This window comes from Ambystoma mexicanum, unplaced genomic scaffold (genome assembly GCF_040938575.1).
Source record: "Ambystoma mexicanum isolate Mex_15411 unplaced genomic scaffold, UKY_AmexF1_1 Mex_scaf20, whole genome shotgun sequence".
NCBI lineage: Eukaryota > Metazoa > Chordata > Amphibia > Caudata > Ambystomatidae > Ambystoma > Ambystoma mexicanum.
The window spans coordinates 1,819,852-1,840,390 of NW_027182434.1; the positions used below are offsets into that span (position 1 = coordinate 1,819,852).

The following is a 20,539-nucleotide window of genomic DNA, read 5'->3' on the forward strand; positions in this document are numbered from 1 at the left end:
TGCCACACCCTGCAGGAAAAAGGTTTCGCTTCTGACGTCTTGCTTTTCTGGACATCCAGTCTCAAGTTTCCCATCTGGAACGGCGCTCCCTGCTGCTTTGTGAAGGCTTGCTGCAAGAGCCTTCGAAACCCAGGAGCTCTTGCGTTGAGCTGTGACGCGTCCTGGGAAGACCTCCCGTTGCAGCGGAATGAGCCCCACTTCCAGGGCGTGCTGGTAGCAAATTTCCCACAGCCCACAGGGAGCAAACGATCCCAGGTGTGATGTATCACCAGGAGAGGCTGAGATGAGAGTAAGGGTTCACGCGTGTGCCCGGACCGAGGTTAATGATGGGATTAGAGCTAGGGTTAGATGCAGGGAAAGAGTGAGAGTTATAATTAGGGATAAAGCTAACAGGTGATCATTACTCGTCATGTAACATGATACAAAGGGTCAGAAGAGGAACTGATTCAGGGTTACAATTTGGACTTCGCAGACAACAGGAGCACTAAATGGTGCTGAGGGGGACTCAATAAAGTGGACCGGCCGCCTAATGTAAGCAATTGTGCACAAATATTGTACGATGACTAGCGTTGCCGGTGCTTTTTTCTTAAAGAGTCAGTTCTTGGCACCCATTCCCTACTTGACTCAGCCTAATCTTCAAGAATATTTGTCAAGAACTAAAAAAAATCCAGAAAAGGTTTAACCTCCCCGTCGGGGAATTGAACCCCGGTCTCCCGCGTGACAGGCGGGGATACTGACCACTATACTAACGAGGAGACGTGAGGGCATGAAATGAACAGCTGCTGATGTCTGCACAGCATCCAGCGACCACCTAGCTGGCCTAGGGGGTCTCATTTTCCCCCGTCAAACGGCTTGCCCGATCTAAGGCTAATTTCTTTCTTTTTATCGGCACCAGGCTTAAAACTCAGTTTAAGGCGATAGTTCCGGGCTATGTTTGACTCCAGAGTTGAATCTGTCATCCCGCATTTCCTCAGCAAATCAAGCTACCCATCTCAAGTCTCATGAGCTGAGGACGGCAAAGTCCCTGTGGGCTTAGGACAGTCAAAGAAACCCCTGGGCTGCATGCTAAGCCCCTTTTCGGCTTCACTTTCCGAATCCTGCCCTAGCTTGCGATTAGTTTTTTTCTCACTTCTTGCCCCCATCTCCCACCTTGCCTCATGGTCTCCCCTCCTCTGCGCACCTGACAGTTTGCCTGCCCTTCCACTGCCTGTCTCCAGACTTTCCAAGGAGAAAAGGCAAAGCACTAAAGCGGGCCGGGCAACGGGTCAAGTTCCGCTTTCGGCGACTAGCAGGGAGGTAGCGTGGCCGAGCGGTCTAAGGCGCTGGATTAAGGCTCCAGTCTCTTCGGAGGCGTGGGTTCAAATCCCACCGCTGCCACTTTTCCTGGCCTTGCATTTTAAAGAAGAACGTAACGTTGACCTCTTCCTTCATTAGTGCCACCTCTGTCGCAATGAGCAAGCGGATGGTATGCCACACCCTGCAGGAAAAAGGTTTCGCTTCTGACGTCTTGCTTTTCTGGACATCCAGTCTCAAGTTTCCCATCTGGAACGGCGCTCCCTGCTGCTTTGTGAAGGCTTGCTGCAAGAGCCTTCGAAACCCAGGAGCTCTTGCGTTGAGCTGTGACGCGTCCTGGGAAGACCTCCCGTTGCAGCGGAATGAGCCCCACTTCCAGGGCGTGCTGGTAGCAAATTTCCCACAGCCCACAGGGAGCAAACGATCCCAGGTGTGATGTATCACCAGGAGAGGCTGAGATGAGAGTAAGGGTTCACGCGTGTGCCCGGACAGAGGTTAATGATGGGATTAGAGCTAGGGTTAGATGCAGGGAAAGAGTGAGAGTTATAATTAGGGATAAAGCTAACAGGTGATCATTACTCGTCATGTAACATGATACAAAGGGTCAGAAGAGGAACTGATTCAGGGTTACAATTTGGACTTCGCAGACAACAGGAGCACTAAATGGTGCTGAGGGGGACTCAATAAAGTGGACCGGCCGCCTAATGTAAGCAATTGTGCACAAATATTGTACGATGACTAGCGTTGCCGGTGCTTTTTTCTTAAAGAGTCAGTTCTTGGCACCCATTCCCTACTTGACTCAGCCTAATCTTCAAGAATATTTGTCAAGAACTAAAAAAAATCCAGAAAAGGTTTAACCTCCCCGTCGAGGAATTGAACCCCGGTCTCCCGCGTGACAGGCGGGGATACTGACCACTATACTAACGAGGAGACGTGAGGGCATGAAATGAACAGCTGCTGATGTCTGCACAGCATCCAGCGACCACCTAGCTGGCCTAGGGGGTCTCATTTTCCCCCGTCAAACGGCTTGCCCGATCTAAGGCTAATTTCTTTCTTTTTATCGGCACCAGGCTTAAAACTCAGTTTAAGGCGATAGTTCCGGGCTATGTTTGACTCCAGAGTTGAATCTGTCATCCCGCATTTCCTCAGCAAATCAAGCTACCCATCTCAAGTCTCATGAGCTGAGGACGGCAAAGTCCCTGTGGGCTTAGGACAGTCAAAGAAACCCCTGGGCTGCATGCTAAGCCCCTTTTCGGCTTCACTTTCCGAATCCTGCCCTAGCTTGCGATTAGTTTTTTTCTCACTTCTTGCCCCCATCTCCCACCTTGCCTCATGGTCTCCCCTCCTCTGCGCACCTGACAGTTTGCCTGCCCTTCCACTGCCTGTCTCCAGACTTTCCAAGGAGAAAAGGCAAAGCACTAAAGCGGGCCGGGCAACGGGTCAAGTTCCGCTTTCGGCGACTAGCAGGGAGGTAGCGTGGCCGAGCGGTCTAAGGCGCTGGATTAAGGCTCCAGTCTCTTCGGAGGCGTGGGTTCAAATCCCACCGCTGCCACTTTTCCTGGCCTTGCATTTTAAAGAAGAACGTAACGTTGACCTCTTCCTTCATTAGTGCCACCTCTGTCGCAATGAGCAAGCGGATGGTATGCCACACCCTGCAGGAAAAAGGTTTCGCTTCTGACGTCTTGCTTTTCTGGACATCCAGTCTCAAGTTTCCCATCTGGAACGGCGCTCCCTGCTGCTTTGTGAAGGCTTGCTGCAAGAGCCTTCGAAACCCAGGAGCTCTTGCGTTGAGCTGTGACGCGTCCTGGGAAGACCTCCCGTTGCAGCGGAATGAGCCCCACTTCCAGGGCGTGCTGGTAGCAAATTTCCCACAGCCCACAGGGAGCAAACGATCCCAGGTGTGATGTATCACCAGGAGAGGCTGAGATGAGAGTAAGGGTTCACGCGTGTGCCCGGACCGAGGTTAATGATGGGATTAGAGCTAGGGTTAGATGCAGGGAAAGAGTGAGAGTTATAATTAGGGATAAAGCTAACAGGTGATCATTACTCGTCATGTAACATGATACAAAGGGTCAGAAGAGGAACTGATTCAGGGTTACAATTTGGACTTCGCAGACAACAGGAGCACTAAATGGTGCTGAGGGGGACTCAATAAAGTGGACCGGCCGCCTAATGTAAGCAATTGTGCACAAATATTGTACGATGACTAGCGTTGCCGGTGCTTTTTTCTTAAAGAGTCAGTTCTTGGCACCCATTCCCTACTTGACTCAGCCTAATCTTCAAGAATATTTGTCAAGAACTAAAAAAAATCCAGAAACGGTTTAACCTCCCCGTCGGTGAATTGAACCCCGGTCTCCCGCGTGACAGGCGGGGATACTGACCACTATACTAACGAGGAGACGTGAGGGCATGAAATGAACAGCTGCTGATGTCTGCACAGCATCCAGCGACCACCTAGCTGGCCTAGGGGGGTCTCATTTTCCCCCGTCAAACGGCTTGCCCGATCTAAGGCTAATTTCTTTCTTTTTATCGGCACCAGGCTTAAAACTCAGTTTAAGGCGATAGTTCCGGGCTATGTTTGACTCCAGAGTTGAATCTGTCATCCCGCATTTCCTCAGCAAATCAAGCTACCCATCTCAAGTCTCATGAGCTGAGGACGGCAAAGTCCCTGTGGGCTTAGGACAGTCAAAGAAACCCCTGGGCTGCATGCTAAGCCCCTTTTCGGCTTCACTTTCCGAATCCTGCCCTAGCTTGCGATTAGTTTTTTTCTCACTTCTTGCCCCCATCTCCCACCTTGCCTCATGGTCTCCCCTCCTCTGCGCACCTGACAGTTTGCCTGCCCTTCCACTGCCTGTCTCCAGACTTTCCAAGGAGAAAAGGCAAAGCACTAAAGCGGGCCGGGCAACGGGTCAAGTTCCGCTTTCGGCGACTAGCAGGGAGGTAGCGTGGCCGAGCGGTCTAAGGCGCTGGATTAAGGCTCCAGTCTCTTCGGAGGCGTGGGTTCAAATCCCACCGCTGCCACTTTTCCTGGCCTTGCATTTTAAAGAAGAACGTAACGTTGACCTCTTCCTTCATTAGTGCCACCTCTGTCGCAATGAGCAAGCGGATGGTATGCCACACCCTGCAGGAAAAAGGTTTCGCTTCTGACGTCTTGCTTTTCTGGACATCCAGTCTCAAGTTTCCCATCTGGAACGGCGCTCCCTGCTGCTTTGTGAAGGCTTGCTGCAAGAGCCTTCGAAACCCAGGAGCTCTTGCGTTGAGCTGTGACGCGTCCTGGGAAGACCTCCCGTTGCAGCGGAATGAGCCCCACTTCCAGGGCGTGCTGGTAGCAAATTTCCCACAGCCCACAGGGAGCAAACGATCCCAGGTGTGATGTATCACCAGGAGAGGCTGAGATGAGAGTAGGGGTTCACGCGTGTGCCCGGACCGAGGTTAATGATGGGATTAGAGCTAGGGTTAGATGCAGGGAAAGAGTGAGAGTTATAATTAGGGATAAAGCTAACAGGTGATCATTACTCGTCATGTAACATGATACAAAGGGTCAGAAGAGGAACTGATTCAGGGTTACAATTTGGACTTCGCAGACAACAGGAGCACTAAATGGTGCTGAGGGGGACTCAATAAAGTGGACCGGCCGCCTAATGTAAGCAATTGTGCACAAATATTGTACGATGACTAGCGTTGCCGGTGCTTTTTTCTTAAAGAGTCAGTTCTTGGCACCCATTCCCTACTTGACTCAGCCTAATCTTCAAGAATATTTGTCAAGAACTAAAAAAAATCCAGAAACGGTTTAACCTCCCCGTCGGGGAATTGAACCCCGGTCTCCCGCTACTGACCACTATACTAACGAGGAGACGTGAGGGCATGAAATGAACAGCTGCTGATGTCTGCACAGCATCCAGCGACCACCTAGCTGGCCTAGGGGGGTCTCATTTTCCCCCGTCAAACGGCTTGCCCGATCTAAGGCTAATTTCTTTCTTTTTATCGGCACCAGGCTTAAAACTCAGTTTAAGGCGATAGTTCCGGGCTATGTTTGACTCCAGAGTTGAATCTGTCATCCCGCATTTCCTCAGCAAATCAAGCTACCCATCTCAAGTCTCATGAGCTGAGGACGGCAAAGTCCCTGTGGGCTTAGGACAGTCAAAGAAACCCCTGGGCTGCATGCTAAGCCCCTTTTCGGCTTCACTTTCCGAATCCTGCCCTAGCTTGCGATTAGTTTTTTTCTCACTTCTTGCCCCCATCTCCCACCTTGCCTCATGGTCTCCCCTCCTCTGCGCACCTGACAGTTTGCCTGCCCTTCCACTGCCTGTCTCCAGACTTTCCAAGGAGAAAAGGCAAAGCACTAAAGCGGGCCGGGCAACGGGTCAAGTTCCGCTTTCGGCGACTAGCAGGGAGGTAGCGTGGCCGAGCGGTCTAAGGCGCTGGATTAAGGCTCCAGTCTCTTCGGAGGCGTGGGTTCAAATCCCACCGCTGCCACTTTTCCTGGCCTTGCATTTTAAAGAAGAACGTAACGTTGACCTCTTCCTTCATTAGTGCCACCTCTGTCGCAATGAGCAAGCGGATGGTATGCCACACCCTGCAGGAAAAAGGTTTCGCTTCTGACGTCTTGCTTTTCTGGACATCCAGTCTCAAGTTTCCCATCTGGAACGGCGCTCCCTGCTGCTTTGTGAAGGCTTGCTGCAAGAGCCTTCGAAACCCAGGAGCTCTTGCGTTGAGCTGTGACGCGTCCTGGGAAGACCTCCCGTTGCAGCGGAATGAGCCCCACTTCCAGGGCGTGCTGGTAGCAAATTCCCCACAGCCCACAGGGAGCAAACGATCCCAGGTGTGATGTATCACCAGGAGAGGCTGAGATGAGAGTAGGGGTTCACGCGTGTGCCCGGACCGAGGTTAATGATGGGATTAGAGCTAGGGTTAGATGCAGGGAAAGAGTGAGAGTTATAATTAGGGATAAAGCTAACAGGTGATCATTACTCGTCATGTAACATGATACAAAGGGTCAGAAGAGGAACTGATTCAGGGTTACAATTTGGACTTCGCAGACAACAGGAGCACTAAATGGTGCTGAGGGGGACTCAATAAAGTGGACCGGCCGCCTAATGTAAGCAATTGTGCACAAATATTGTACGATGACTAGCGTTGCCGGTGCTTTTTTCTTAAAGAGTCAGTTCTTGGCACCCATTCCCTACTTGACTCAGCCTAATCTTCAAGAATATTTGTCAAGAACTAAAAAAAATCCAGAAACGGTTTAACCTCCCCGTCGGGGAATTGAACCCCGGTCTCCCGCGTGACAGGCGGGGATACTGACCACTATACTAACGAGGAGACGTGAGGGCATGAAATGAACAGCTGCTGATGTCTGCACAGCATCCAGCGACCACCTAGCTGGCCTAGGGGGGTCTCATTTTCCCCCGTCAAACGGCTTGCCCGATCTAAGGCTAATTTCTTTCTTTTTATCGGCACCAGGCTTAAAACTCAGTTTAAGGCGATAGTTCCGGGCTATGTTTGACTCCAGAGTTGAATCTGTCATCCCGCATTTCCTCAGCAAATCAAGCTACCCATCTCAAGTCTCATGAGCTGAGGACGGCAAAGTCCCTGTGGGCTTAGGACAGTCAAAGAAACCCCTGGGCTGCATGCTAAGCCCCTTTTCGGCTTCACTTTCCGAATCCTGCCCTAGCTTGCGATTAGTTTTTTTCTCACTTCTTGCCCCCATCTCCCACCTTGCCTCATGGTCTCCCCTCCTCTGCGCACCTGACAGTTTGCCTGCCCTTCCACTGCCTGTCTCCAGACTTTCCAAGGAGAAAAGGCAAAGCACTAAAGCGGGCCGGGCAACGGGTCAAGTTCCGCTTTCGGCGACTAGCAGGGAGGTAGCGTGGCCGAGCGGTCTAAGGCGCTGGATTAAGGCTCCAGTCTCTTCGGAGGCGTGGGTTCAAATCCCACCGCTGCCACTTTTCCTGGCCTTGCATTTTAAAGAAGAACGTAACGTTGACCTCTTCCTTCATTAGTGCCACCTCTGTCGCAATGAGCAAGCGGATGGTATGCCACACCCTGCAGGAAAAAGGTTTCGCTTCTGACGTCTTGCTTTTCTGGACATCCAGTCTCAAGTTTCCCATCTGGAACGGCGCTCCCTGCTGCTTTGTGAAGGCTTGCTGCAAGAGCCTTCGAAACCCAGGAGCTCTTGCGTTGAGCTGTGACGCGTCCTGGGAAGACCTCCCGTTGCAGCGGAATGAGCCCCACTTCCAGGGCGTGCTGGTAGCAAATTTCCCACAGCCCACAGGGAGCAAACGATCCCAGGTGTGATGTATCACCAGGAGAGGCTGAGATGAGAGTAGGGGTTCACGCGTGTGCCCGGACCGAGGTTAATGATGGGATTAGAGCTAGGGTTAGATGCAGGGAAAGAGTGAGAGTTATAATTAGGGATAAAGCTAACAGGTGATCATTACTCGTCATGTAACATGATACAAAGGGTCAGAAGAGGAACTGATTCAGGGTTACAATTTGGACTTCGCAGACAACAGGAGCACTAAATGGTGCTGAGGGGGACTCAATAAAGTGGACCGGCCGCCTAATGTAAGCAATTGTGCACAAATATTGTACGATGACTAGCGTTGCCGGTGCTTTTTTCTTAAAGAGTCAGTTCTTGGCACCCATTCCCTACTTGACTCAGCCTAATCTTCAAGAATATTTGTCAAGAACTAAAAAAAATCCAGAAACGGTTTAACCTCCCCGTCGGGGAATTGAACCCCGGTCTCCCGCGTGACAGGCGGGGATACTGACCACTATACTAACGAGGAGACGTGAGGGCATGAAATGAACAGCTGCTGATGTCTGCACAGCATCCAGCGACCACCTAGCTGGCCTAGGGGGGTCTCATTTTCCCCCGTCAAACGGCTTGCCCGATCTAAGGCTAATTTCTTTCTTTTTATCGGCACCAGGCTTAAAACTCAGTTTAAGGCGATAGTTCCGGGCTATGTTTGACTCCAGAGTTGAATCTGTCATCCCGCATTTCCTCAGCAAATCAAGCTACCCATCTCAAGTCTCATGAGCTGAGGACGGCAAAGTCCCTGTGGGCTTAGGACAGTCAAAGAAACCCCTGGGCTGCATGCTAAGCCCCTTTTCGGCTTCACTTTCCGAATCCTGCCCTAGCTTGCGATTAGTTTTTTTCTCACTTCTTGCCCCCATCTCCCACCTTGCCTCATGGTCTCCCCTCCTCTGCGCACCTGACAGTTTGCCTGCCCTTCCACTGCCTGTCTCCAGACTTTCCAAGGAGAAAAGGCAAAGCACTAAAGCGGGCCGGGCAACGGGTCAAGTTCCGCTTTCGGCGACTAGCAGGGAGGTAGCGTGGCCGAGCGGTCTAAGGCGCTGGATTAAGGCTCCAGTCTCTTCGGAGGCGTGGGTTCAAATCCCACCGCTGCCACTTTTCCTGGCCTTGCATTTTAAAGAAGAACGTAACGTTGACCTCTTCCTTCATTAGTGCCACCTCTGTCGCAATGAGCAAGCGGATGGTATGCCACACCCTGCAGGAAAAAGGTTTCGCTTCTGACGTCTTGCTTTTCTGGACATCCAGTCTCAAGTTTCCCATCTGGAACGGCGCTCCCTGCTGCTTTGTGAAGGCTTGCTGCAAGAGCCTTCGAAACCCAGGAGCTCTTGCGTTGAGCTGTGACGCGTCCTGGGAAGACCTCCCGTTGCAGCGGAATGAGCCCCACTTCCAGGGCGTGCTGGTAGCAAATTTCCCACAGCCCACAGGGAGCAAACGATCCCAGGTGTGATGTATCACCAGGAGAGGCTGAGATGAGAGTAGGGGTTCACGCGTGTGCCCGGACCGAGGTTAATGATGGGATTAGAGCTAGGGTTAGATGCAGGGAAAGAGTGAGAGTTATAATTAGGGATAAAGCTAACAGGTGATCATTACTCGTCATGTAACATGATACAAAGGGTCAGAAGAGGAACTGATTCAGGGTTACAATTTGGACTTCGCAGACAACAGGAGCACTAAATGGTGCTGAGGGGGACTCAATAAAGTGGACCGGCCGCCTAATGTAAGCAATTGTGCACAAATATTGTACGATGACTAGCGTTGCCGGTGCTTTTTTCTTAAAGAGTCAGTTCTTGGCACCCATTCCCTACTTGACTCAGCCTAATCTTCAAGAATATTTGTCAAGAACTAAAAAAAATCCAGAAACAGTTTAACCTCCCCGTCGGGGAATTGAACCCCGGTCTCCCGCGTGACAGGCGGGGATACTGACCACTATACTAACGAGGAGACGTGAGGGCATGAAATGAACAGCTGCTGATGTCTGCACAGCATCCAGCGACCACCTAGCTGGCCTAGGGGGGTCTCATTTTCCCCCGTCAAACGGCTTGCCCGATCTAAGGCTAATTTCTTTCTTTTTATCGGCACCAGGCTTAAAACTCAGTTTAAGGCGATAGTTCCGGGCTATGTTTGACTCCAGAGTTGAATCTGTCATCCCGCATTTCCTCAGCAAATCAAGCTACCCATCTCAAGTCTCATGAGCTGAGGACGGCAAAGTCCCTGTGGGCTTAGGACAGTCAAAGAAACCCCTGGGCTGCATGCTAAGCCCCTTTTCGGCTTCACTTTCCGAATCCTGCCCTAGCTTGCGATTAGTTTTTTTCTCACTTCTTGCCCCCATCTCCCACCTTGCCTCATGGTCTCCCCTCCTCTGCGCACCTGACAGTTTGCCTGCCCTTCCACTGCCTGTCTCCAGACTTTCCAAGGAGAAAAGGCAAAGCACTAAAGCGGGCCGGGCAACGGGTCAAGTTCCGCTTTCGGCGACTAGCAGGGAGGTAGCGTGGCCGAGCGGTCTAAGGCGCTGGATTAAGGCTCCAGTCTCTTCGGAGGCGTGGGTTCAAATCCCACCGCTGCCACTTTTCCTGGCCTTGCATTTTAAAGAAGAACGTAACGTTGACCTCTTCCTTCATTAGTGCCACCTCTGTCGCAATGAGCAAGCGGATGGTATGCCACACCCTGCAGGAAAAAGGTTTCGCTTCTGACGTCTTGCTTTTCTGGACATCCAGTCTCAAGTTTCCCATCTGGAACGGCGCTCCCTGCTGCTTTGTGAAGGCTTGCTGCAAGAGCCTTCGAAACCCAGGAGCTCTTGCGTTGAGCTGTGACGCGTCCTGGGAAGACCTCCCGTTGCAGCGGAATGAGCCCCACTTCCAGGGCGTGCTGGTAGCAAATTTCCCACAGCCCACAGGGAGCAAACGATCCCAGGTGTGATGTATCACCAGGAGAGGCTGAGATGAGAGTAGGGGTTCACGCGTGTGCCCGGACCGAGGTTAATGATGGGATTAGAGCTAGGGTTAGATGCAGGGAAAGAGTGAGAGTTATAATTAGGGATAAAGCTAACAGGTGATCATTACTCGTCATGTAACATGATACAAAGGGTCAGAAGAGGAACTGATTCAGGGTTACAATTTGGACTTCGCAGACAACAGGAGCACTAAATGGTGCTGAGGGGGACTCAATAAAGTGGACCGGCCGCCTAATGTAAGCAATTGTGCACAAATATTGTACGATGACTAGCGTTGCCGGTGCTTTTTTCTTAAAGAGTCAGTTCTTGGCACCCATTCCCTACTTGACTCAGACTAATCTTCAAGAATATTTGTCAAGAACTAAAAAAAATCCAGAAACGGTTTAACCTCCCCGTCGGGGAATTGAACCCCGGTCTCCCGCGTGACAGGCGGGGATACTGACCACTATACTAACGAGGAGACGTGAGGGCATGAAATGAACAGCTGCTGATGTCTGCACAGCATCCAGCGACCACCTAGCTGGCCTAGGGGGGTCTCATTTTCCCCCGTCAAACGGCTTGCCCGATCTAAGGCTAATTTCTTTCTTTTTATCGGCACCAGGCTTAAAACTCAGTTTAAGGCGATAGTTCCGGGCTATGTTTGACTCCAGAGTTGAATCTGTCATCCCGCATTTCCTCAGCAAATCAAGCTACCCATCTCAAGTCTCATGAGCTGAGGACGGCAAAGTCCCTGTGGGCTTAGGACAGTCAAAGAAACCCCTGGGCTGCATGCTAAGCCCCTTTTCGGCTTCACTTTCCGAATCCTGCCCTAGCTTGCGATTAGTTTTTTTCTCACTTCTTGCCCCCATCTCCCACCTTGCCTCATGGTCTCCCCTCCTCTGCGCACCTGACAGTTTGCCTGCCCTTCCACTGCCTGTCTCCAGACTTTCCAAGGAGAAAAGGCAAAGCACTAAAGCGGGCCGGGCAACGGGTCAAGTTCCGCTTTCGGCGACTAGCAGGGAGGTAGCGTGGCCGAGCGGTCTAAGGCGCTGGATTAAGGCTCCAGTCTCTTCGGAGGCGTGGGTTCAAATCCCACCGCTGCCACTTTTCCTGGCCTTGCATTTTAAAGAAGAACGTAACGTTGACCTCTTCCTTCATTAGTGCCACCTCTGTCGCAATGAGCAAGCGGATGGTATGCCACACCCTGCAGGAAAAAGGTTTCGCTTCTGACGTCTTGCTTTTCTGGACATCCAGTCTCAAGTTTCCCATCTGGAACGGCGCTCCCTGCTGCTTTGTGAAGGCTTGCTGCAAGAGCCTTCGAAACCCAGGAGCTCTTGCGTTGAGCTGTGACGCGTCCTGGGAAGACCTCCCGTTGCAGCGGAATGAGCCCCACTTCCAGGGCGTGCTGGTAGCAAATTTCCCACAGCCCACAGGGAGCAAACGATCCCAGGTGTGATGTATCACCAGGAGAGGCTGAGATGAGAGTAGGGGTTCACGCGTGTGCCCGGACCGAGGTTAATGATGGGATTAGAGCTAGGGTTAGATGCAGGGAAAGAGTGAGAGTTATAATTAGGGATAAAGCTAACAGGTGATCATTACTCGTCATGTAACATGATACAAAGGGTCAGAAGAGGAACTGATTCAGGGTTACAATTTGGACTTCGCAGACAACAGGAGCACTAAATGGTGCTGAGGGGGACTCAATAAAGTGGACCGGCCGCCTAATGTAAGCAATTGTGCACAAATATTGTACGATGACTAGCGTTGCCGGTGCTTTTTTCTTAAAGAGTCAGTTCTTGGCACCCATTCCCTACTTGACTCAGCCTAATCTTCAAGAATATTTGTCAAGAACTAAAAAAAATCCAGAAACGGTTTAACCTCCCCGTCGGTGAATTGAACCCCGGTCTCCCGCGTGACAGGCGGGGATACTGACCACTATACTAACGAGGAGACGTGAGGGCATGAAATGAACAGCTGCTGATGTCTGCACAGCATCCAGCGACCACCTAGCTGGCCTAGGGGGGTCTCATTTTCCCCCGTCAAACGGCTTGCCCGATCTAAGGCTAATTTCTTTCTTTTTATCGGCACCAGGCTTAAAACTCAGTTTAAGGCGATAGTTCCGGGCTATGTTTGACTCCAGAGTTGAATCTGTCATCCCGCATTTCCTCAGCAAATCAAGCTACCCATCTCAAGTCTCATGAGCTGAGGACGGCAAAGTCCCTGTGGGCTTAGGACAGTCAAAGAAACCCCTGGGCTGCATGCTAAGCCCCTTTTCGGCTTCACTTTCCGAATCCTGCCCTAGCTTGCGATTAGTTTTTTTCTCACTTCTTGCCCCCATCTCCCACCTTGCCTCATGGTCTCCCCTCCTCTGCGCACCTGACAGTTTGCCTGCCCTTCCACTGCCTGTCTCCAGACTTTCCAAGGAGAAAAGGCAAAGCACTAAAGCGGGCCGGGCAACGGGTCAAGTTCCGCTTTCGGCGACTAGCAGGGAGGTAGCGTGGCCGAGCGGTCTAAGGCGCTGGATTAAGGCTCCAGTCTCTTCGGAGGCGTGGGTTCAAATCCCACCGCTGCCACTTTTCCTGGCCTTGCATTTTAAAGAAGAACGTAACGTTGACCTCTTCCTTCATTAGTGCCACCTCTGTCGCAATGAGCAAGCGGATGGTATGCCACACCCTGCAGGAAAAAGGTTTCGCTTCTGACGTCTTGCTTTTCTGGACATCCAGTCTCAAGTTTCCCATCTGGAACGGCGCTCCCTGCTGCTTTGTGAAGGCTTGCTGCAAGAGCCTTCGAAACCCAGGAGCTCTTGCGTTGAGCTGTGACGCGTCCTGGGAAGACCTCCCGTTGCAGCGGAATGAGCCCCACTTCCAGGGCGTGCTGGTAGCAAATTTCCCACAGCCCACAGGGAGCAAACGATCCCAGGTGTGATGTATCACCAGGAGAGGCTGAGATGAGAGTAGGGGTTCACGCGTGTGCCCGGACCGAGGTTAATGATGGGATTAGAGCTAGGGTTAGATGCAGGGAAAGAGTGAGAGTTATAATTAGGGATAAAGCTAACAGGTGATCATTACTCGTCATGTAACATGATACAAAGGGTCAGAAGAGGAACTGATTCAGGGTTACAATTTGGACTTCGCAGACAACAGGAGCACTAAATGGTGCTGAGGGGGACTCAATAAAGTGGACCGGCCGCCTAATGTAAGCAATTGTGCACAAATATTGTACGATGACTAGCGTTGCCGGTGCTTTTTTCTTAAAGAGTCAGTTCTTGGCACCCATTCCCTACTTGACTCAGCCTAATCTTCAAGAATATTTGTCAAGAACTAAAAAAAATCCAGAAACGGTTTAACCTCCCCGTCGGGGAATTGAACCCCGGTCTCCCGCGTGACAGGCGGGGATACTGACCACTATACTAACGAGGAGACGTGAGGGCATGAAATGAACAGCTGCTGATGTCTGCACAGCATCCAGCGACCACCTAGCTGGCCTAGGGGGGTCTCATTTTCCCCCGTCAAACGGCTTGCCCGATCTAAGGCTAATTTCTTTCTTTTTATCGGCACCAGGCTTAAAACTCAGTTTAAGGCGATAGTTCCGGGCTATGTTTGACTCCAGAGTTGAATCTGTCATCCCGCATTTCCTCAGCAAATCAAGCTACCCATCTCAAGTCTCATGAGCTGAGGACGGCAAAGTCCCTGTGGGCTTAGGACAGTCAAAGAAACCCCTGGGCTGCATGCTAAGCCCCTTTTCGGCTTCACTTTCCGAATCCTGCCCTAGCTTGCGATTAGTTTTTTTCTCACTTCTTGCCCCCATCTCCCACCTTGCCTCATGGTCTCCCCTCCTCTGCGCACCTGACAGTTTGCCTGCCCTTCCACTGCCTGTCTCCAGACTTTCCAAGGAGAAAAGGCAAAGCACTAAAGCGGGCCGGGCAACGGGTCAAGTTCCGCTTTCGGCGACTAGCAGGGAGGTAGCGTGGCCGAGCGGTCTAAGGCGCTGGATTAAGGCTCCAGTCTCTTCGGAGGCGTGGGTTCAAATCCCACCGCTGCCACTTTTCCTGGCCTTGCATTTTAAAGAAGAACGTAACGTTGACCTCTTCCTTCATTAGTGCCACCTCTGTCGCAATGAGCAAGCGGATGGTATGCCACACCCTGCAGGAAAAAGGTTTCGCTTCTGACGTCTTGCTTTTCTGGACATCCAGTCTCAAGTTTCCCATCTGGAACGGCGCTCCCTGCTGCTTTGTGAAGGCTTGCTGCAAGAGCCTTCGAAACCCAGGAGCTCTTGCGTTGAGCTGTGACGCGTCCTGGGAAGACCTCCCGTTGCAGCGGAATGAGCCCCACTTCCAGGGCGTGCTGGTAGCAAATTTCCCACAGCCCACAGGGAGCAAACGATCCCAGGTGTGATGTATCACCAGGAGAGGCTGAGATGAGAGTAAGGGTTCACGCGTGTGCCCGGACCGAGGTTAATGATGGGATTAGAGCTAGGGTTAGATGCAGGGAAAGAGTGAGAGTTATAATTAGGGATAAAGCTAACAGGTGATCATTACTCGTCATGTAACATGATACAAAGGGTCAGAAGAGGAACTGATTCAGGGTTACAATTTGGACTTCGCAGACAACAGGAGCACTAAATGGTGCTGAGGGGGACTCAATAAAGTGGACCGGCCGCCTAATGTAAGCAATTGTGCACAAATATTGTACGATGACTAGCGTTGCCGGTGCTTTTTTCTTAAAGAGTCAGTTCTTGGCACCCATTCCCTACTTGACTCAGCCTAATCTTCAAGAATATTTGTCAAGAACTAAAAAAAATCCAGAAAAGGTTTAACCTCCCCGTCGGGGAATTGAACCCCGGTCTCCCGCGTGACAGGCGGGGATACTGACCACTATACTAACGAGGAGACGTGAGGGCATGAAATGAACAGCTGCTGATGTCTGCACAGCATCCAGCGACCACCTAGCTGGCCTAGGGGGTCTCATTTTCCCCCGTCAAACGGCTTGCCCGATCTAAGGCTAATTTCTTTCTTTTTATCGGCACCAGGCTTAAAACTCAGTTTAAGGCGATAGTTCCGGGCTATGTTTGACTCCAGAGTTGAATCTGTCATCCCGCATTTCCTCAGCAAATCAAGCTACCCATCTCAAGTCTCATGAGCTGAGGACGGCAAAGTCCCTGTGGGCTTAGGACAGTCAAAGAAACCCCTGGGCTGCATGCTAAGCCCCTTTTCGGCTTCACTTTCCGAATCCTGCCCTAGCTTGCGATTAGTTTTTTTCTCACTTCTTGCCCCCATCTCCCACCTTGCCTCATGGTCTCCCCTCCTCTGCGCACCTGACAGTTTGCCTGCCCTTCCACTGCCTGTCTCCAGACTTTCCAAGGAGAAAAGGCAAAGCACTAAAGCGGGCCGGGCAACGGGTCAAGTTCCGCTTTCGGCGACTAGCAGGGAGGTAGCGTGGCCGAGCGGTCTAAGGCGCTGGATTAAGGCTCCAGTCTCTTCGGAGGCGTGGGTTCAAATCCCACCGCTGCCACTTTTCCTGGCCTTGCATTTTAAAGAAGAACGTAACGTTGACCTCTTCCTTCATTAGTGCCACCTCTGTCGCAATGAGCAAGCGGATGGTATGCCACACCCTGCAGGAAAAAGGTTTCGCTTCTGACGTCTTGCTTTTCTGGACATCCAGTCTCAAGTTTCCCATCTGGAACGGCGCTCCCTGCTGCTTTGTGAAGGCTTGCTGCAAGAGCCTTCGAAACCCAGGAGCTCTTGCGTTGAGCTGTGACGCGTCCTGGGAAGACCTCCCGTTGCAGCGGAATGAGCCCCACTTCCAGGGCGTGCTGGTAGCAAATTTCCCACAGCCCACAGGGAGCAAACGATCCCAGGTGTGATGTATCACCAGGAGAGGCTGAGATGAGAGTAAGGGTTCACGCGTGTGCCCGGACAGAGGTTAATGATGGGATTAGAGCTAGGGTTAGATGCAGGGAAAGAGTGAGAGTTATAATTAGGGATAAAGCTAACAGGTGATCATTACTCGTCATGTAACATGATACAAAGGGTCAGAAGAGGAACTGATTCAGGGTTACAATTTGGACTTCGCAGACAACAGGAGCACTAAATGGTGCTGAGGGGGACTCAATAAAGTGGACCGGCCGCCTAATGTAAGCAATTGTGCACAAATATTGTACGATGACTAGCGTTGCCGGTGCTTTTTTCTTAAAGAGTCAGTTCTTGGCACCCATTCCCTACTTGACTCAGCCTAATCTTCAAGAATATTTGTCAAGAACTAAAAAAAATCCAGAAAAGGTTTAACCTCCCCGTCGAGGAATTGAACCCCGGTCTCCCGCGTGACAGGCGGGGATACTGACCACTATACTAACGAGGAGACGTGAGGGCATGAAATGAACAGCTGCTGATGTCTGCACAGCATCCAGCGACCACCTAGCTGGCCTAGGGGGTCTCATTTTCCCCCGTCAAACGGCTTGCCCGATCTAAGGCTAATTTCTTTCTTTTTATCGGCACCAGGCTTAAAACTCAGTTTAAGGCGATAGTTCCGGGCTATGTTTGACTCCAGAGTTGAATCTGTCATCCCGCATTTCCTCAGCAAATCAAGCTACCCATCTCAAGTCTCATGAGCTGAGGACGGCAAAGTCCCTGTGGGCTTAGGACAGTCAAAGAAACCCCTGGGCTGCATGCTAAGCCCCTTTTCGGCTTCACTTTCCGAATCCTGCCCTAGCTTGCGATTAGTTTTTTTCTCACTTCTTGCCCCCATCTCCCACCTTGCCTCATGGTCTCCCCTCCTCTGCGCACCTGACAGTTTGCCTGCCCTTCCACTGCCTGTCTCCAGACTTTCCAAGGAGAAAAGGCAAAGCACTAAAGCGGGCCGGGCAACGGGTCAAGTTCCGCTTTCGGCGACTAGCAGGGAGGTAGCGTGGCCGAGCGGTCTAAGGCGCTGGATTAAGGCTCCAGTCTCTTCGGAGGCGTGGGTTCAAATCCCACCGCTGCCACTTTTCCTGGCCTTGCATTTTAAAGAAGAACGTAACGTTGACCTCTTCCTTCATTAGTGCCACCTCTGTCGCAATGAGCAAGCGGATGGTATGCCACACCCTGCAGGAAAAAGGTTTCGCTTCTGACGTCTTGCTTTTCTGGACATCCAGTCTCAAGTTTCCCATCTGGAACGGCGCTCCCTGCTGCTTTGTGAAGGCTTGCTGCAAGAGCCTTCGAAACCCAGGAGCTCTTGCGTTGAGCTGTGACGCGTCCTGGGAAGACCTCCCGTTGCAGCGGAATGAGCCCCACTTCCAGGGCGTGCTGGTAGCAAATTTCCCACAGCCCACAGGGAGCAAACGATCCCAGGTGTGATGTATCACCAGGAGAGGCTGAGATGAGAGTAAGGGTTCACGCGTGTGCCCGGACCGAGGTTAATGATGGGATTAGAGCTAGGGTTAGATGCAGGGAAAGAGTGAGAGTTATAATTAGGGATAAAGCTAACAGGTGATCATTACTCGTCATGTAACATGATACAAAGGGTCAGAAGAGGAACTGATTCAGGGTTACAATTTGGACTTCGCAGACAACAGGAGCACTAAATGGTGCTGAGGGGGACTCAATAAAGTGGACCGGCCGCCTAATGTAAGCAATTGTGCACAAATATTGTACGATGACTAGCGTTGCCGGTGCTTTTTTCTTAAAGAGTCAGTTCTTGGCACCCATTCCCTACTTGACTCAGCCTAATCTTCAAGAATATTTGTCAAGAACTAAAAAAAATCCAGAAAAGGTTTAACCTCCCCGTCAGGGAATTGAACCCCGGTCTCCCGCGTGACAGGCGGGGATACTGACCACTATACTAACGAGGAGACGTGAGGGCATGAAATGAACAGCTGCTGATGTCTGCACAGCATCCAGCGACCACCTAGCTGGCCTAGGGGGTCTCATTTTCCCCCGTCAAACGGCTTGCCCGATCTAAGGCTAATTTCTTTCTTTTTATCGGCACCAGGCTTAAAACTCAGTTTAAGGCGATAGTTCCGGGCTATGTTTGACTCCAGAGTTGAATCTGTCATCCCGCATTTCCTCAGCAAATCAAGCTACCCATCTCAAGTCTCATGAGCTGAGGACGGCAAAGTCCCTGTGGGCTTAGGACAGTCAAAGAAACCCCTGGGCTGCATGCTAAGCCCCTTTTCGGCTTCACTTTCCGAATCCTGCCCTAGCTTGCGATTAGTTTTTTTCTCACTTCTTGCCCCCATCTCCCACCTTGCCTCATGGTCTCCCCTCCTCTGCGCACCTGACAGTTTGCCTGCCCTTCCACTGCCTGTCTCCAGACTTTCCAAGGAGAAAAGGCAAAGCACTAAAGCGGGCCGGGCAACGGGTCAAGTTCCGCTTTCGGCGACTAGCAGGGAGGTAGCGTGGCCGAGCGGTCTAAGGCGCTGGATTAAGGCTCCAGTCTCTTCGGAGGCGTGGGTTCAAATCCCACCGCTGCCACTTTTCCTGGCCTTGCATTTTAAAGAAGAACGTAACGTTGACCTCTTCCTTCATTAGTGCCACCTCTGTCGCAATGCGCAAGCGGATGGTATGCCACACCCTGCAGGAAAAAGGTTTCGCTTCTGACGTCTTGCTTTTCTGGACATCCAGTCTCAAGTTTCCCATCTGGAACGGCGCTCCCTGCTGCTTTGTGAAGGCTTGCTGCAAGAGCCTTCGAAACCCAGGAGCTCTTGCGTTGAGCTGTGACGCGTCCTGGGAAGACCTCCCGTTGCAGCGGAATGAGCCCCACTTCCAGGGCGTGCTGGTAGCAAATTTCCCACAGCCCACAGGGAGCAAACGATCCCAGGTGTGATGTATCACCAGGAGAGGCTGAGATGAGAGTAAGGGTTCACGCGTGTGCCCGGACCGAGGTTAATGATGGGATTAGAGCTAGGGTTAGATGCAGGGAAAGAGTGAGAGTTATAATTAGGGATAAAGCTAACAGGTGATCATTACTCGTCATGTAACATGATACAAAGGGTCAGAAGAGGAACTGATTCAGGGTTACAATTTGGACTTCGCAGACAACAGGAGCACTAAATGGTGCTGAGGGGGACTCAATAAAGTGGACCGGCCGCCTAATGTAAGCAATTGTGCACAAATATTGTACGATGACTAGCGTTGCCGGTGCTTTTTTCTTAAAGAGTCAGTTCTTGGCACCCATTCCCTACTTGACTCAGCCTAATCTTCAAGAATATTTGTCAAGAACTAAAAAAAATCCAGAAACGGTTTAACCTCCCCGTCGGGGAATTGAACCCCGGTCTCCCGCTACTGACCACTATACTAACGAGGAGACGTGAGGGCATGAAATGAACAGCTGCTGATGTCTGCACAGCATCCAGCGACCACCTAGCTGGCCTAGGGGGGTCTCATTTTCCCCCGTCAAACGGCTTGCCCGATCTAAGGCTAATTTCTTTCTTTTTATCGGCACCAGGCTTAAAACTCAGTTTAAGGCGATAGTTCCGGGCTATGTTTGACTCCAGAGTTGAATCTGTCATCCCGCATTTCCTCAGCAAATCAAGCTACCCATCTCAAGTCTCATGAGCTGAGGACGGCAAAGTCCCTGTGGGCTTAGGACAGTCAAAGAAACCCCTGGGCTGCATGCTAAGCCCCTTTTCGGCTTCACTTTCCGAATCCTGCCCTAGCTTGCGATTAGTTTTTTTCTCACTTCTTGCCCCCATCTCCCACCTTGCCTCATGGTCTCCCCTCCTCTGCGCACCTGACAGTTTGCCTGCCCTTCCACTGCCTGTCTCCAGACTTTCCAAGGAGAAAAGGCAAAGCACTAAAGCGGGCCGGGCAACGGGTCAAGTTCCGCTTTCGGCGACTAGCAGGGAGGTAGCGTGGCCGAGCGGTCTAAGGCGCTGGATTAAGGCTCCAGTCTCTTCGGAGGCGTGGGTTCAAATCCCACCGCTGCCACTTTTCCTGGCCTTGCATTTTAAAGAAGAACGTAACGTTGACCTCTTCCTTCATTAGTGCCACCTCTGTCGCAATGAGCAAGCGGATGGTATGCCAC

At 51.5% G+C, this 20,539-nt stretch overlaps 21 non-coding genes across 21 annotated transcripts; 14 read left to right on the top strand and 7 right to left on the bottom strand.

Moving 5' to 3' along the window:
• Positions 1–683: 683 nt before the first annotated feature.
• TRNAD-GUC (transfer RNA aspartic acid (anticodon GUC)) lies at positions 684–755 on the bottom strand. The gene has a single exon. It is a non-coding gene; the product is annotated as a tRNA-Asp (tRNA).
• A 540-nt stretch (positions 756–1,295) lies between these two features.
• TRNAL-AAG (transfer RNA leucine (anticodon AAG)) lies at positions 1,296–1,377 on the top strand. The gene has a single exon. It is a non-coding gene; the product is annotated as a tRNA-Leu (tRNA).
• Positions 1,378–2,763: 1,386 nt separating this feature from the next.
• On the top strand, positions 2,764–2,845 carry TRNAL-AAG (transfer RNA leucine (anticodon AAG)). The gene has a single exon. It is a non-coding gene; the product is annotated as a tRNA-Leu (tRNA).
• A 1,387-nt stretch (positions 2,846–4,232) lies between these two features.
• On the top strand, positions 4,233–4,314 carry TRNAL-AAG (transfer RNA leucine (anticodon AAG)). Its single transcript has one exon. It is a non-coding gene; the product is annotated as a tRNA-Leu (tRNA).
• A 1,373-nt stretch (positions 4,315–5,687) lies between these two features.
• On the top strand, positions 5,688–5,769 carry TRNAL-AAG (transfer RNA leucine (anticodon AAG)). The gene has a single exon. It is a non-coding gene; the product is annotated as a tRNA-Leu (tRNA).
• A 774-nt stretch (positions 5,770–6,543) lies between these two features.
• Positions 6,544–6,615, bottom strand: TRNAD-GUC (transfer RNA aspartic acid (anticodon GUC)). Its single transcript has one exon. It is a non-coding gene; the product is annotated as a tRNA-Asp (tRNA).
• Positions 6,616–7,156: 541 nt separating this feature from the next.
• Positions 7,157–7,238, top strand: TRNAL-AAG (transfer RNA leucine (anticodon AAG)). Its single transcript has one exon. It is a non-coding gene; the product is annotated as a tRNA-Leu (tRNA).
• A 774-nt stretch (positions 7,239–8,012) lies between these two features.
• Positions 8,013–8,084, bottom strand: TRNAD-GUC (transfer RNA aspartic acid (anticodon GUC)). The gene has a single exon. It is a non-coding gene; the product is annotated as a tRNA-Asp (tRNA).
• A 541-nt stretch (positions 8,085–8,625) lies between these two features.
• On the top strand, positions 8,626–8,707 carry TRNAL-AAG (transfer RNA leucine (anticodon AAG)). Its single transcript has one exon. It is a non-coding gene; the product is annotated as a tRNA-Leu (tRNA).
• A 774-nt stretch (positions 8,708–9,481) lies between these two features.
• TRNAD-GUC (transfer RNA aspartic acid (anticodon GUC)) lies at positions 9,482–9,553 on the bottom strand. Its single transcript has one exon. It is a non-coding gene; the product is annotated as a tRNA-Asp (tRNA).
• Positions 9,554–10,094: 541 nt separating this feature from the next.
• Positions 10,095–10,176, top strand: TRNAL-AAG (transfer RNA leucine (anticodon AAG)). Its single transcript has one exon. It is a non-coding gene; the product is annotated as a tRNA-Leu (tRNA).
• A 774-nt stretch (positions 10,177–10,950) lies between these two features.
• Positions 10,951–11,022, bottom strand: TRNAD-GUC (transfer RNA aspartic acid (anticodon GUC)). Its single transcript has one exon. It is a non-coding gene; the product is annotated as a tRNA-Asp (tRNA).
• A 541-nt stretch (positions 11,023–11,563) lies between these two features.
• On the top strand, positions 11,564–11,645 carry TRNAL-AAG (transfer RNA leucine (anticodon AAG)). The gene has a single exon. It is a non-coding gene; the product is annotated as a tRNA-Leu (tRNA).
• Positions 11,646–13,032: 1,387 nt separating this feature from the next.
• Positions 13,033–13,114, top strand: TRNAL-AAG (transfer RNA leucine (anticodon AAG)). The gene has a single exon. It is a non-coding gene; the product is annotated as a tRNA-Leu (tRNA).
• A 774-nt stretch (positions 13,115–13,888) lies between these two features.
• TRNAD-GUC (transfer RNA aspartic acid (anticodon GUC)) lies at positions 13,889–13,960 on the bottom strand. The gene has a single exon. It is a non-coding gene; the product is annotated as a tRNA-Asp (tRNA).
• Positions 13,961–14,501: 541 nt separating this feature from the next.
• TRNAL-AAG (transfer RNA leucine (anticodon AAG)) lies at positions 14,502–14,583 on the top strand. Its single transcript has one exon. It is a non-coding gene; the product is annotated as a tRNA-Leu (tRNA).
• A 774-nt stretch (positions 14,584–15,357) lies between these two features.
• Positions 15,358–15,429, bottom strand: TRNAD-GUC (transfer RNA aspartic acid (anticodon GUC)). The gene has a single exon. It is a non-coding gene; the product is annotated as a tRNA-Asp (tRNA).
• A 540-nt stretch (positions 15,430–15,969) lies between these two features.
• Positions 15,970–16,051, top strand: TRNAL-AAG (transfer RNA leucine (anticodon AAG)). The gene has a single exon. It is a non-coding gene; the product is annotated as a tRNA-Leu (tRNA).
• A 1,386-nt stretch (positions 16,052–17,437) lies between these two features.
• On the top strand, positions 17,438–17,519 carry TRNAL-AAG (transfer RNA leucine (anticodon AAG)). The gene has a single exon. It is a non-coding gene; the product is annotated as a tRNA-Leu (tRNA).
• Positions 17,520–18,905: 1,386 nt separating this feature from the next.
• TRNAL-AAG (transfer RNA leucine (anticodon AAG)) lies at positions 18,906–18,987 on the top strand. Its single transcript has one exon. It is a non-coding gene; the product is annotated as a tRNA-Leu (tRNA).
• Positions 18,988–20,360: 1,373 nt separating this feature from the next.
• Positions 20,361–20,442, top strand: TRNAL-AAG (transfer RNA leucine (anticodon AAG)). The gene has a single exon. It is a non-coding gene; the product is annotated as a tRNA-Leu (tRNA).
• The last annotated feature ends 97 nt before the right edge of the window (positions 20,443–20,539 follow it).